Genomic DNA, 12,211 nt, shown 5'->3' with positions numbered 1-12,211 from the left:
AATACAGTGAAGCCTTTAGAGAGAGGGGGGGGGGGAAAGGAAAAAGAAGCAGAGAGATAGAAAGCGATGGAGGGCTGGGGGGTGTGGGGGGGGTGGTGGTGTTTGAATAGAAGCTCGTGAAAATAAAAGAGTAGGAAATGAGGCGGTGGATGACAAGATCTCAGCCGAGGATACAAACTGTCAACGCAGATTCACGGTGCGCTGGTGCGGCAGCTCGTCGCCATGACTTTAGTGTAGACGTATGTGTGTTGTGTTTGTCGTGGATGAAGCGGCACTCACTTTTACCACCAAGGGGAAACAAGAGAAAGTGGATTCTTGCTGGATTTACACACAATATACACTTTTTCCCCATCGGTTACCCAAATTTTATTGTGTTTACGATAAAAAATAAACACTTACAGTAACTTGATACTGGTGAATTTCCATTTTTATGTCGTCAAGATACTGTCCTTGTGATTCACTTTAACGTTAAGCCACTAGAGGGAGCCTTCGTATTTCTTAATAATCGCAATCGTATTATATATATCACAGTCATTTTAAGGTGAATAACGCAACGTTAAATTCACTTATTGACCAAAGACCAGTGAGGGACCACCGGGATCTCCTCCACTGAAGGCACCACCGGCTACGGGTTCATCTGCTAGCATCGCCTCTGTTTTGGATTATTTTGACCTAAACGGTTTTATGTAGCGCATTCTTATAACGTAAGAGTTGCAGTACCTGTTCCAAACAGCATGAGGTGGTCGTCTGTATTCTCTACGTATTTAGGGAACCGCAAGACTATCTTCTCCAACGAAGACGCAACCAGCTAGCGACTCATCTGTTCTGTTTTGGCGGATTTTTGACCAAAAAGGTTGCACGTAACACATTCCGACAATGTGTAGAGTTGCAGTACCTTTTCCAAACAGCAGGAGGTGGTCGTCTGTATTCTCTACGTAAAAAGGGAACCGTAAGACTATCTTCTCCACCGAAGACGCAACCAGCTAGCGACTCATCTGATCTGTTTTGGCTGATTTTTGACCAAAAAGGTTGCACGTAACACATTCCGACAATGTGTAGAGTTGCAGTACCTTTTCCAAACAGCAGGAGGTGGTCGTCTGTATTCTCTACGTATTTAGGGAACCGCAAGACTATCTTCTCCAACGAAGACGCAACCAGCTAGCGACGCATCTGATCTGTTTTGGCTGATTTTTGACCAAAAAAGTTGCACGTAACACATTCCGACAATGTGTAGAGTTGCAGTACCTTTTCCAAACAGCAGGAGGTGGTCGTCTGTATTCTCTACGTAAAAAGGGAACCGTAAGACTATCTTCTCCACCAAAGACGCAACCAGCTAGCGACGCATCTGATCTGTTTTGGCTGATTTTTGACCAAAAAAGTTGCACGTAACACATTCCGACAATGTGTAGAGTTGCAGTACCTGTTCCAAACAGCAGGAGGTGGTCATCTGTATTCTCTACGTATTAAGGGAACCGCAAGACTATCTTCTCCACCGAAGACGCAACCAGCTAGTGACACATCTGATCTGTATTGGCTGATTTTTGACAAAAAAGGTTGCACGTAACACATTCCGACAATGTGCGAAGTTTGCAGTACCTTTTCTCGACAGCAGGAGGCTGTATACTGTATTGTCTACGTGAAAAGGGGATTGTACGACTATCTTCAACACTGAAGACACAACTAGCTAACGACTCGTGTTCTGTTTTGGACGATTTTTGACCAGAAAGGTTTCCCGTAACATATTCAATATGTACAGTTGCAGTACCTTTTCCAAACAGCAGGTTGGCGGTGGTGTGCATTCGCTAAGTGAAAAGAGAGAACTAAAGACCCATGAGAAGATTTTTATATGTCATGTCAGCACTGACGCAACCTATAGCTATAGCTGGTTTCATTTGTGGATTCAAAAACATTATCGAGACTAAATCTGAATCAAATACGAGCAAAGTTAGCATCGCCACTGAAATATGTCTTACCGGACCCACTTGGAATTGTGATATATTTATAGTTTTTAAGTATTCTCCGAGTCCGTACCATATGAACCCGTGTGTTCCACGCCACAGGAGAAGGCTTTTTACTGCACTTAGTGCCCCGTCCGTTGGGATTGTGCCACAGCAGCGGTCTAATGCGCGAGGTCACGGGGTCGGCTCATCTCCCCGTCCAAACGTTGTGCATTAGAGGTATAGCAGCAGCACGCATGGACGGCCGCCCAGAGATTACAGCCTTTCAAAGTTGTTCATGCACGAGAGGTTCACCATGTAAGGCCACATATGGACGTTCTGCCAGGGATTCTGTCGGTTTGTCGAAGCAAAGGCGGTCAGACGTGAGCGAGTGAGAGTTCATCGTGTAGTTTAAGTGGATAAAATGTGCGAAATTTAAGCTCCTGTAAACACAGCAAAAGCTTTATTTGACTTTTCTTTCTTCAATCCCGAATCTTTCACAGTCTGATGTCGCAAAAAAAACGGAAAATATTCGCATTTTAGAAGCTAAAAACTAGTGCTGGGCGCGTTAACGGCGTCATTGTTAATGTACGTTAGCGCATGCCGCGTTTCCATGACGACTGACCGGAAAAAGTGCGTGACGTCATGTTTACGTGACTCCGGATTGTTAAAATTAGTCTCTAAATAACGCTAAACTTTATAAACACAAACGCAGTACACAGGTATGCTGGTTATTTGTAGCGCTGCTCTTTTCCTTTAATAAACAGACCGCTCCAGTTCCACTGTAGGCGCGCTAACGGTGCGAAAGGAGCTAACACAGCCAACGGAGCTAACTGGTAAACGGTGCCTGGACTCCGGGGTCGCGGCACATAAACATCTTTTTCCAGTCAGTCGTCATGGAAACGCGTCATGCGTACTACTAAAAACGTAGAAAACCGATTCGTCGATTGTCAAAATAGTTGACGATTCATTTAGTTATCGATTACTAACAGGCTCATCTTTTGAAGTCCCAATAAGCGCACGTAATTAAATAATCATCGTCCGATACCGATTCTTTTAAAACACATTGCTAAAATCAGCCCAATTCAAATACCATCATAACACCCGAGCCTCTTATTCTGAAAGGTCCAATTTCGCTAAAATCGGGATTTGTCCACATTAAAACTTTCCCGATACGGTCCGCTCCTTTTTTGTTTTCCGTTAAACGCGACATTGCGTCAAGGAATCTTAACCAGAGGTCTCAAACTCGCTGCCAATTAATTTTATGCGCCCCCCCGCCCCCCACTAAATACTTATTATTTCTTAATAATTTTATTATTTACAGATGAATTGAGCATCATGAATACGTTTTATTATCAAAACAAAAACTTTTATTTTGAAAATCCATGAAATATCATCATATATGTCATTATTGCTATGAATTCTTGACCAGATGAGACACTCGGTGACCCCCCCCCCCCCCCCTCAGGTCAGTTGAGGTTGAGACCCCCCTGTGCTGTAAACGCTGTCGGCCTGTATGTGGCGCTGTATGTAACCACAGAAATGTTACACCAGGAACCCAAAGGTCCCAGCGGAGCCATTTTCTACTTCTGTAACTGGAGAGTGGAAAATAATCGTACTTGAGGGAGTTCCGTGACCGTGTTTTTATCCACGTGGAATTGATCACATCCTGATGACACGTTATATATAGTTTAGGTTACATAACGTACTATAGATTTGTTGTAGAATCGTTTTCCTGCTGCAGTCGAAAACACCGGAAACTATTTATCAGCTCCTAATTGACGACAAAGTCTTTATTTATAAAGTAAAACACAAGTTTTTAGCTTCTTAAATGTGAATATTTTCTGGATTCTTTGCTCCGCGTAACAAAGAAATTAACAGATACGAAGCTAATGTTGTGTTTTGAGTGATTTTCTTGGTCATTTTCTAGATGTTTAACCTTCTAAATGTGAGTATTTCACCGTATTTTTCCGTCGTATAACAAATAAATCATTAAGAATTTATCCTTTTTGTTTTTGGGGAACCACGATCAACATTTTTGACGTTTTACCGACCGAACAACCGAGAACAGAATTGACGGATTGAATCTACGTAAATGATTAATTCATTAGTAGCAGCCCTGACCATATAAGTCGATATATGTGTACTCTGTAAGTAGAACATTTAGAGACAAAAAGCTTTGGAGATACTGGACTTTTTTACCGATATATTGGGAGTGTCCGAGATCGATGTTATGAGTCATATCGTACAACCTTGGGAGCGTTTGCCGACGTTCCACATAGAGCTGCAACGGTTAATCGGTTATTAATTGGTTACTAAATTAATCGTCAAGGTCTGAGTGGGTTTTTTTGCGATAATTTTAAAAAAGTTTTCAGTTTTTTCAGCTCCTTAAATGTGAATATTTTCAGATTTCTCTTAAAACTGATGAATTTTGGGGGGTTACAACAATGGAGAACATCAGCATTTTCAGGTTTGGTCAACATTTTTCCTCATTTTATGACATTTTACGGACCAAACAAATACTTGACAGATAAGATAGTTGCAGCTACACTCTTAGAAATAAGGGTTTCCAAAAGGGTTCTTCTACAAGGGCTGTGGTTCTACCTGGAACCATTTCCTTCTGAAAAACCCTTTTCCAAAGAAAGGGTTTTTCAAGGGTTCTTGGTAACACTAATGGTTCTAGTAAGAACCATTTTGATCCAGAGAACCCTTTAAAATCCCTTTCCTGAATAAAGGGTTCTTGGTGGAAGGTTCCACCTGGAGGCAAAAAGGGTTCTCCTATGAGGACAAGCCGAAGAACCTTATATGGTTCGACTTAGCACTTTTATTTCTAAGAGTGTACCTTCTTTCCTTTCACTGCTTTGACGTTCTTTTTAAAAAACGGGCTTTTAGTCGGACTTTATTGTTTTATACTTTCCTGTTTTTTGTTGCACCCTATTGGTATTTTATTTAAAGTATTTTTCCTTGTGTTGTACTTGTATCTGTACTCAAATAATATAAATATATATATAATATCTCGATATAAGGGCTAAACCTCATACATTAGTATAGTGTAAAGTACAGTTTGTCGCTGTAGCAGCAGGATTTGCAGTGAGAGAGAGGTTGGAAAAAAAATAATGTATAATTTGGGGGGAGAAATAAAAACCTCCATTTTGTGGATCCCAACATATCTGCACCCCTCCCACCTTCGGAGGTTCCCCAGCTCCGGGGGAAACCCTCCCGCTGCTGCAGCAGAAACAGCAGCAGTCTGCAGATGTTCATGATGATGATGCTCGATGCAGTGCTGCTGCTGTTATTACTGCTGCTGCTGCTGTTTCCGCTGCTGCTGCTGTTTCTGCTGCTGTTTCTGCTGCTGTCAAACACTTGGGACCGAAGCCAAACCGAGGCGAGTGCGCGCTGCGCTAAAACATCTTGTTCTGGTTCTGGTTCTGGTTCCACCGCACCTTCTCTGTTCTGCTGCGGGTGTTTTTTTATTATTGTTATTATTATTATTATTATTATTATTATTATAATAACGCGGGGAGGAGTGAGGGTGCTGCTTATATTAACGCCCGTCGAGTCCAAACAGGTGCATTATTATTATTATTATTATTATAATAATGTTAGAAATAAGAATAATGACATAAATAGCGTGCGCGCACAGACAGGTTGACGTTGCGCCACATGCACGGACTCACCTCGCTCATCTTTGGAAGTGTAAGCTGCGGGAGTTTAGAGCAGCTGAGGTGGACTTTAGTCTGCTGCTGCTGCTGCCGGTGCTCAGTCTGCGGTCCTGGTCCTGGTCCTGGTCTCTGGTCTCTGGTCTCTCGGTCCTGGTCTCTTGGTCTCTGGTCTCTTGGTCCGTGTTCAGTCAGTGTCTCAGTGAGGAAACTGCGCTGTGACTGAAGAAGAGGAAGAGGAAGCGCACGAGACTGCGTGTGTATCAGAGAGAGAGTGTGCGAGTGTGTGAGTGGAGGCTGCACAGTGAAGTGATGAGCTGCGCGCGCTCTCTCTCTCTCTCTCCAGCTTTCTTATGACTCTTCCTCTCTCTCTCCTCCCTCCCTCCCTCGCGCTGACTCTTCCTCCCTCTCTCTCTCTCTAATTTGTTCTAGAATAATAATAATAGTCGTGTTTAGGTCCAATTAATAAAGTCATAGGTCAAAGGTCGCTCTCAGATCAGTAGATTTTGTCATTTTTCAAACATTTTCACCTCCTGTATTTAACTTTTTTTTTTTTTACCTCCATTAAAACTTAAATTTAAAAACGCTTGTTTCTCACGGATAATTAAAAAATTAATAATTCTGCCGTAAACTGCTTTTATCCCTAAAAGTCTAAGTCCTGTAACCTGAGGCAAATGCAGTGTCCAAATAAAAGTCTTCCACTCTTTCTAATAACTCAGCGTTACCACAAGAGGCCACAAGAGGGCGATAGCATCTTTCTGTCAAAGCTCTGGGGAAACGTGTCACTCACACATAATTCAACAATAACTGTGTAAATTCCATCACATTTAAACCAAAACATGCCGGAATTTGCTTTTATTTAAATGTTGACTAATTTTCACTAATTTAGAATATTTGGCTTTTAAGTTTTTTTTTGTTTTTTTTAACTTCTAACTCAACGTTTTAAGAACCTTTAAGAACCCTTTTGGATTGGATCGAATCTTGAAAATGGGGTTTTTCAAAAGCAAACGCAGATTACGCAATCGGATTAGATCAAGTAATCCATTCCTGGTTTTGATGCTTTCTGTGTGTCCACTCTCCGGTATATATATATATTCTACGTGTTGCTCTTTACATATCTATAGTTCTACATTGTTGATTTCCTATCCAGATTTGAGCTTATCCAGATTTGCTGATCCTGAAAAGTTTCTGTCCGGATCAGATTGATCCAATCCGATGTTGCTTTGAAAAACCGGCTCAAAAGTAAGATGGATTTACGTGATCGTGGATTGCAAAAAAAAAAAAAAAGGATTACCAAATCCAGATCACTTTTATCCAGATTAAACCTTTTTGGCATTAACAGCCTTTAACTGCAACGTGACAATATACAGTATGTTATTCAATCATTTTTAGAGTTATTAGAACATTAACTGTATTTTTTGGTGTAATTTCTGAGGTTAATTCACTATTAAATTAAATCAAATGTGTCTGAAACTGCTTTTGATGAGCGCCTATTCTCCAATTCATAACTTTATGCGTAAATAATAACTGGCTTTTTTTACGTTAACTTTTTCCTCAGGTCGATGTAAACAGTGTGAAAAAGTGTATTTTTTTGTTTTCTCAAGCCACAAGAGGGCAGTGTTGTCCTCTTCTAAAAGCTCTGGGTAACTAGCTTTACAGATGTGACATAATATTGATAAAACTGTGATGTTTTTGTGTAGTATTTGCTTCTAAAGTGAAATTTTAGAACCTGTGAGAAGTTCAAAAAGAAGCCACAAGAGGGCGATGACGTCACAAGCATCACAAACCAAATCTAATCCAACACCAAGTTTTCATCATTCAGAGACGTGAAGAAAATGAAAACACTGTTTTTTTTGTTGTTTGTGTTTATTTATTTCTAATGTGTTTTATTTTTATTTCACTTTTTTTTTTTTTTTTTTTTTTTTTTACCATTTTTTCAAATCTGTCCACAAAGTCATATTAGTCACTACTATGTTAGATCAGGTTTCCCTCACTGCAATGGCAGTCAACTACACAAGAGCCCAAACCCAGCGTGGCCCCGCCTCCACTCGTTCAAAAACAAACAAAGAAAACAAAGAAAACAAACAAATAAACAAGAATCACCCCATTAACACTGTGATGACGTTTAGAATCGTGTCCTTTTGGTAAAAAATAATAATCCCCCGATTCAAAATCAGGAGATTAAAGGTGCAGCGTCGCGTTGAGTTGAGAGTGCAAATTTAACGATAAGTTTCTGTTCTGTTGATTTTTCTCGATTAGCGCTGGACACGTTAACGCGTTTCCACGACGACTGACTGGGAAAAAGAAGCAAGTGACGTCATGTTTGCGGGAGTCCCGACACATACGCAGTACACAGGTACGCTGGTTATTTGTAGCGCTGCTCTTTTCGTTTAATAAACAAACCGCTCCAGTTCGACTATAGGCGCGCTAACGGCACTAAAGGAGCTAACGGCGCTAGCTAGTAAATGGTGCCTGGACTCGCGGCACGTAAACATGACATCACATGCGTCTTTTTCCCGGTCAGTCGCCATGGAAACATGTCATGCGTTAACGCTGAGGCTGTTAACGTTAGCTGACATTAGCTCCTTTAGCGCGCCTACAGTCGAAATCTCTCTGTGTTTTTTTTTTTTTAGTTTAGCGTTACTTTAGAGAATCATTTTAACAATCGGGAGTCACGTAAACATGACGTCACGCACATCTTTTTCCGGGTCAGTGGTCATGGGAACGCATCATGCGTTAATGTTAGCTGCGTTAGCTGTGTTAGCTGCGTTAGCTGCGTTAGCTCCTTTAGCGCGCCTACAGTCGAAATCTCTGTTTTTAAAGTTTAGCGTTACATTAGAGACTCACGTTAACATGGCATAACGCACAACTTTTTCCAGCCAGTCGTCACGGAAACGCATCATGCGTTAACATGCGTTAGGTGGCGTTAACGCGCCCAGCACAATCTCGATATTTCAGAGCCTTAAAGGGAGAGTTCAGGGTTTTTAGAAGTCAGTGTGTTACATACAGTTGTCTTAGCCTTTTTAAAACCAGATTACAAATCATGTCGGAACATCAGAGGAAACACGATGTTGCCCTTTTCTTACCTAACGTATCTAAAAGTGCATCATCGCAAACTGCAGATCAGCTGAAAATACATTAAGGCTGCATTTCTTCACTATTTTCATACTTGATTTAATCAGTTTAAGTGGGTTTTTTTTTACATATCAGCTTCTTAAATGTGAAATGTTAAGGTTTTTTTTGCTCCAATCAAGAAATAAATCATCAAATAACGAACGTCATGACTTCATGACGTCGTCATAATTTAGAGATTTCATGGATCAGACTCACTGCGACTGTGGGAAGAACCGTTATTGCAGGGGTCACCAACCTTTTTGAGAAAGAGAGCTACCTTAAGGGTAAAAAATAATATGGAGGGCTACCATATAATATATATTTTTTTGTTTACCATTTAAATGATTAATATTATGCATTCAACTGCATACAAATTCATTCCAGTGCTAAGTCCTAACGATTATCAGTTTTTATAGACAATATCAAAGATATTTTACTGAGCGATCATACGGATACATGCAAGTGAGGTGAAGTGAAGTGAGCCCGCGGGCACCGTATTGGCTGCCTGCGGGCTACCAGGTGCCCACGGGCACCACGTTGGTGACCCCTGCGTTATTGCAACCCCCTGGAATATAATTAAAATGTACGAATTTTCTCTATTGTCGTACGGCAACATGTCGTTATTATAACATACAACAAAAACGACTGCTTCAAATCACGTGTAAACGTAGGAAAACGTCAATATTACTTGGAATACAGTAAATTCTTGTGCAATTATTATTTTTTAGAAAGATCCGTACTTTTACATTCAAAAAAAATCTGTCACCACAATAGTTAATTTTTCACCGTTAAACACGTAAAAAATAATCCGACAGGCTGTTTTATTCCCGTCTGCCACCGGGAGCAGTAGAGGGGGGCCGTCGCTCGGGTTTGTGCTCTCTTTAAAAAAACAAAAAAACACAACATCTCTAGCGCTATCTGTACAACATTCAACAACACATTTTCAATTCATGATTTTTTTTGTTTGTTTTTGTTTACTCTGTTTTTTAACCATAAAGCCAAAAACAATAATAATAATTATCATCATCATCATTATAAGAAGAGCATTTTTCCATCTCGACGGCATCGAACAAACACCACGAAAAAAAAAAACTGAAATAAAAGTCTAATAATAATAATAATAATAATAATAACAACATCAACAACAATAACAATAATAAAGGCCTCAATACCAGATAGTACGCGTCACCTTCAAGTGGTGCTAGTTTTATACGGACGAGCGAGGGACATGGAGGGAGGAGCAAGCAAGAGAGCGAGAAGAATGAGGAAGAAGAGGAGGACGAAGAGGATGATTGAGTTTATTTTAACGCTGCTACGAACTTTAGTGTCACATCGGACGTGTTTTGGCACCTCATGAGATTAAATATTAGTTAGTCTTGGACTTTGGGCTTTGGTTTACAGAGGGTTAGTGCGACGACCAAAAAAAAGTGTTCTAACCCTACGTCAGTAATGATTTATTTTTTATTTTATTTTTACTCGTCTAAAGGTTAGGTAGTCATTTCTGTCAAAAAAAAGGGCTAGCCACGCTAGGTCGTAAATTTAGGCCTAGGGACCTTGTTTAAGGCCGAACCTGGCCTGAAGGGAACGAGGGAAGGGAAGGGCGAAAGATCGCGAAAATGTGCGGAGGTGATGAAGGAGAAGAGAGAGAGAGAGGGGGGGGGATGGATGAGAGAGTGTTGACGTGTGCTAAGTGCTTTTGGTGAGTTTTTACAAAATACACCAGGAAGTGCTTGAGACAGAAGGCACGGTGGCGTTGACAGTAGTTGTTACGGAGACACCACGAAGGGACTTTCACGACGGAACTCATAAGGTGCTCTAAGAGGAAAAAACGCAGAACTTCAAACAACACAACGACGCACGGCAAGTTGTGGTTTCAGTCGGGGAAAAGACGCCCACGTTGAAAAGTAGTCTCGAGTAGTCTGAAGTCGAAACCGGACGGGGTCGATCGACGTATCTCGGGCCTAATCTGTGAAGGTTCTAGGTCACCAAGGTCTTCAGTAGCTAGCTATTAGCTGTAGCAAACTGGACTTTCTTGAGTTACGTTTGAAGCTAGCAACTAGCAAATCCTACAACAGGTAGACAACTGTAGAAGCCTCTCAGACAAGAGTCCAAAAGCTTTCCAAACTTAACTCAAGTGGGTCCGGTCGCCTACGGCTAACCGCTAAAATACCTCGGGTTGGCCATTTTTAGCAATACCAGCTGATGTCCACAGATAAGACCGACTATGTGCGATTAGCGATAAAAGTAAGAGCGTTAGTAGAGCAATTGTTGACGCTCATTTTGGAATCGTACATCAGAGGTTGTTCCATAAACAACCGTAAATCATCCCTATTTTTATTCATACTTTTTTTTTTTTAGATTATGGCACATAATCGTGTTTACCACCTAGTGGTTAACCTTTGTAACTACGAGGGTCAACGAAGGGTTTAAATCGGGTTAAATTCCGGTTCTTTACAGGTCGGATTTGATGGGTAACACCAGAACTCAGAACTCAGAATTGCGTCCGTTCATATGCGTGTGGAGGATAACGTGAATATGCTTTAGGAAGGCTAGTTAACGATAACAAATTGGCCTATTTTTGAAATTTATGACACAAAATGTGTCCAGCTGCAGCCGTTTGCTAATTGACGGGCGTGATTCTACTGAAACCACAACTTTACACGTTCAAACAAACGAACGAAAAAGTGACGACTTCCGTTGAGCAAAAAAGTTTGGTCTATCGATTAAAGTCAAAAACAAAGACGACTACTTTGGGAACTCAAACCTTGCACAGTGCTCTGTAATGTAGACATTCCAACTAGTCTTAGCTCAGGAACATTATAAATCAATATTACCTATATTGATAACCTTTTTTCTGTAAGAATCTTGAAACGAAAAATAAACACACACACTATTTTTTTTTTTCTTCTTCTTCTCGTCTTTACAAAAGCTACACATTCTACTGGGATGTCTATGCATTTGTTAGTGTTTTAATTATTACTCCTACCATTGTCTTTTCTTTTCTTATTTAAAAAACAAAAGAAACAAAATGAAGAAGAAGAAGAAGAGAGGGAATCTACTCATCTAGAAGACACCGTACCCAGAGAGTACGGCCCGTTTCTCAGGTTCAGTCCTGTTTTTGGCAGGCATTTCATTCCCTACCTCGTCTCTTCTGGAAAAAAAACCAAATAATAATAATAATAATAATAAGTAAAATTGTTTTCTTGACACAGTTGTAAAGTCGCAGTCTCTTTAAAAAACAATGTGTCAGTTGATTGTGTTCCGGGGGCTCGAGCGACGTCCCTACAGCCCTCAAACCGACTCCCGCTTTTTGTGGTTTAGCTACGCTAACGCACATCCAGCACCATTGTAAACACTACATTTCTAACCACGACCCCCACCTTTTATTTATTCATTTATTTTCTTTTTTTTTTTTTAAACCGCTGGGCCTTTGACCTCTTTCATTGCATTGTACATCTCGTATATCACCTATTTTTTTGTCGAGCCACAAACGGCTCGCCC

The sequence above is a fragment of the Microchirus variegatus genome, assembly GCF_963457635.1.
Source record: "Microchirus variegatus genome assembly, chromosome: 2".
NCBI lineage: Eukaryota > Metazoa > Chordata > Actinopteri > Pleuronectiformes > Soleidae > Microchirus > Microchirus variegatus.
Note: the sequence above shows the minus strand (reverse complement) of the source record.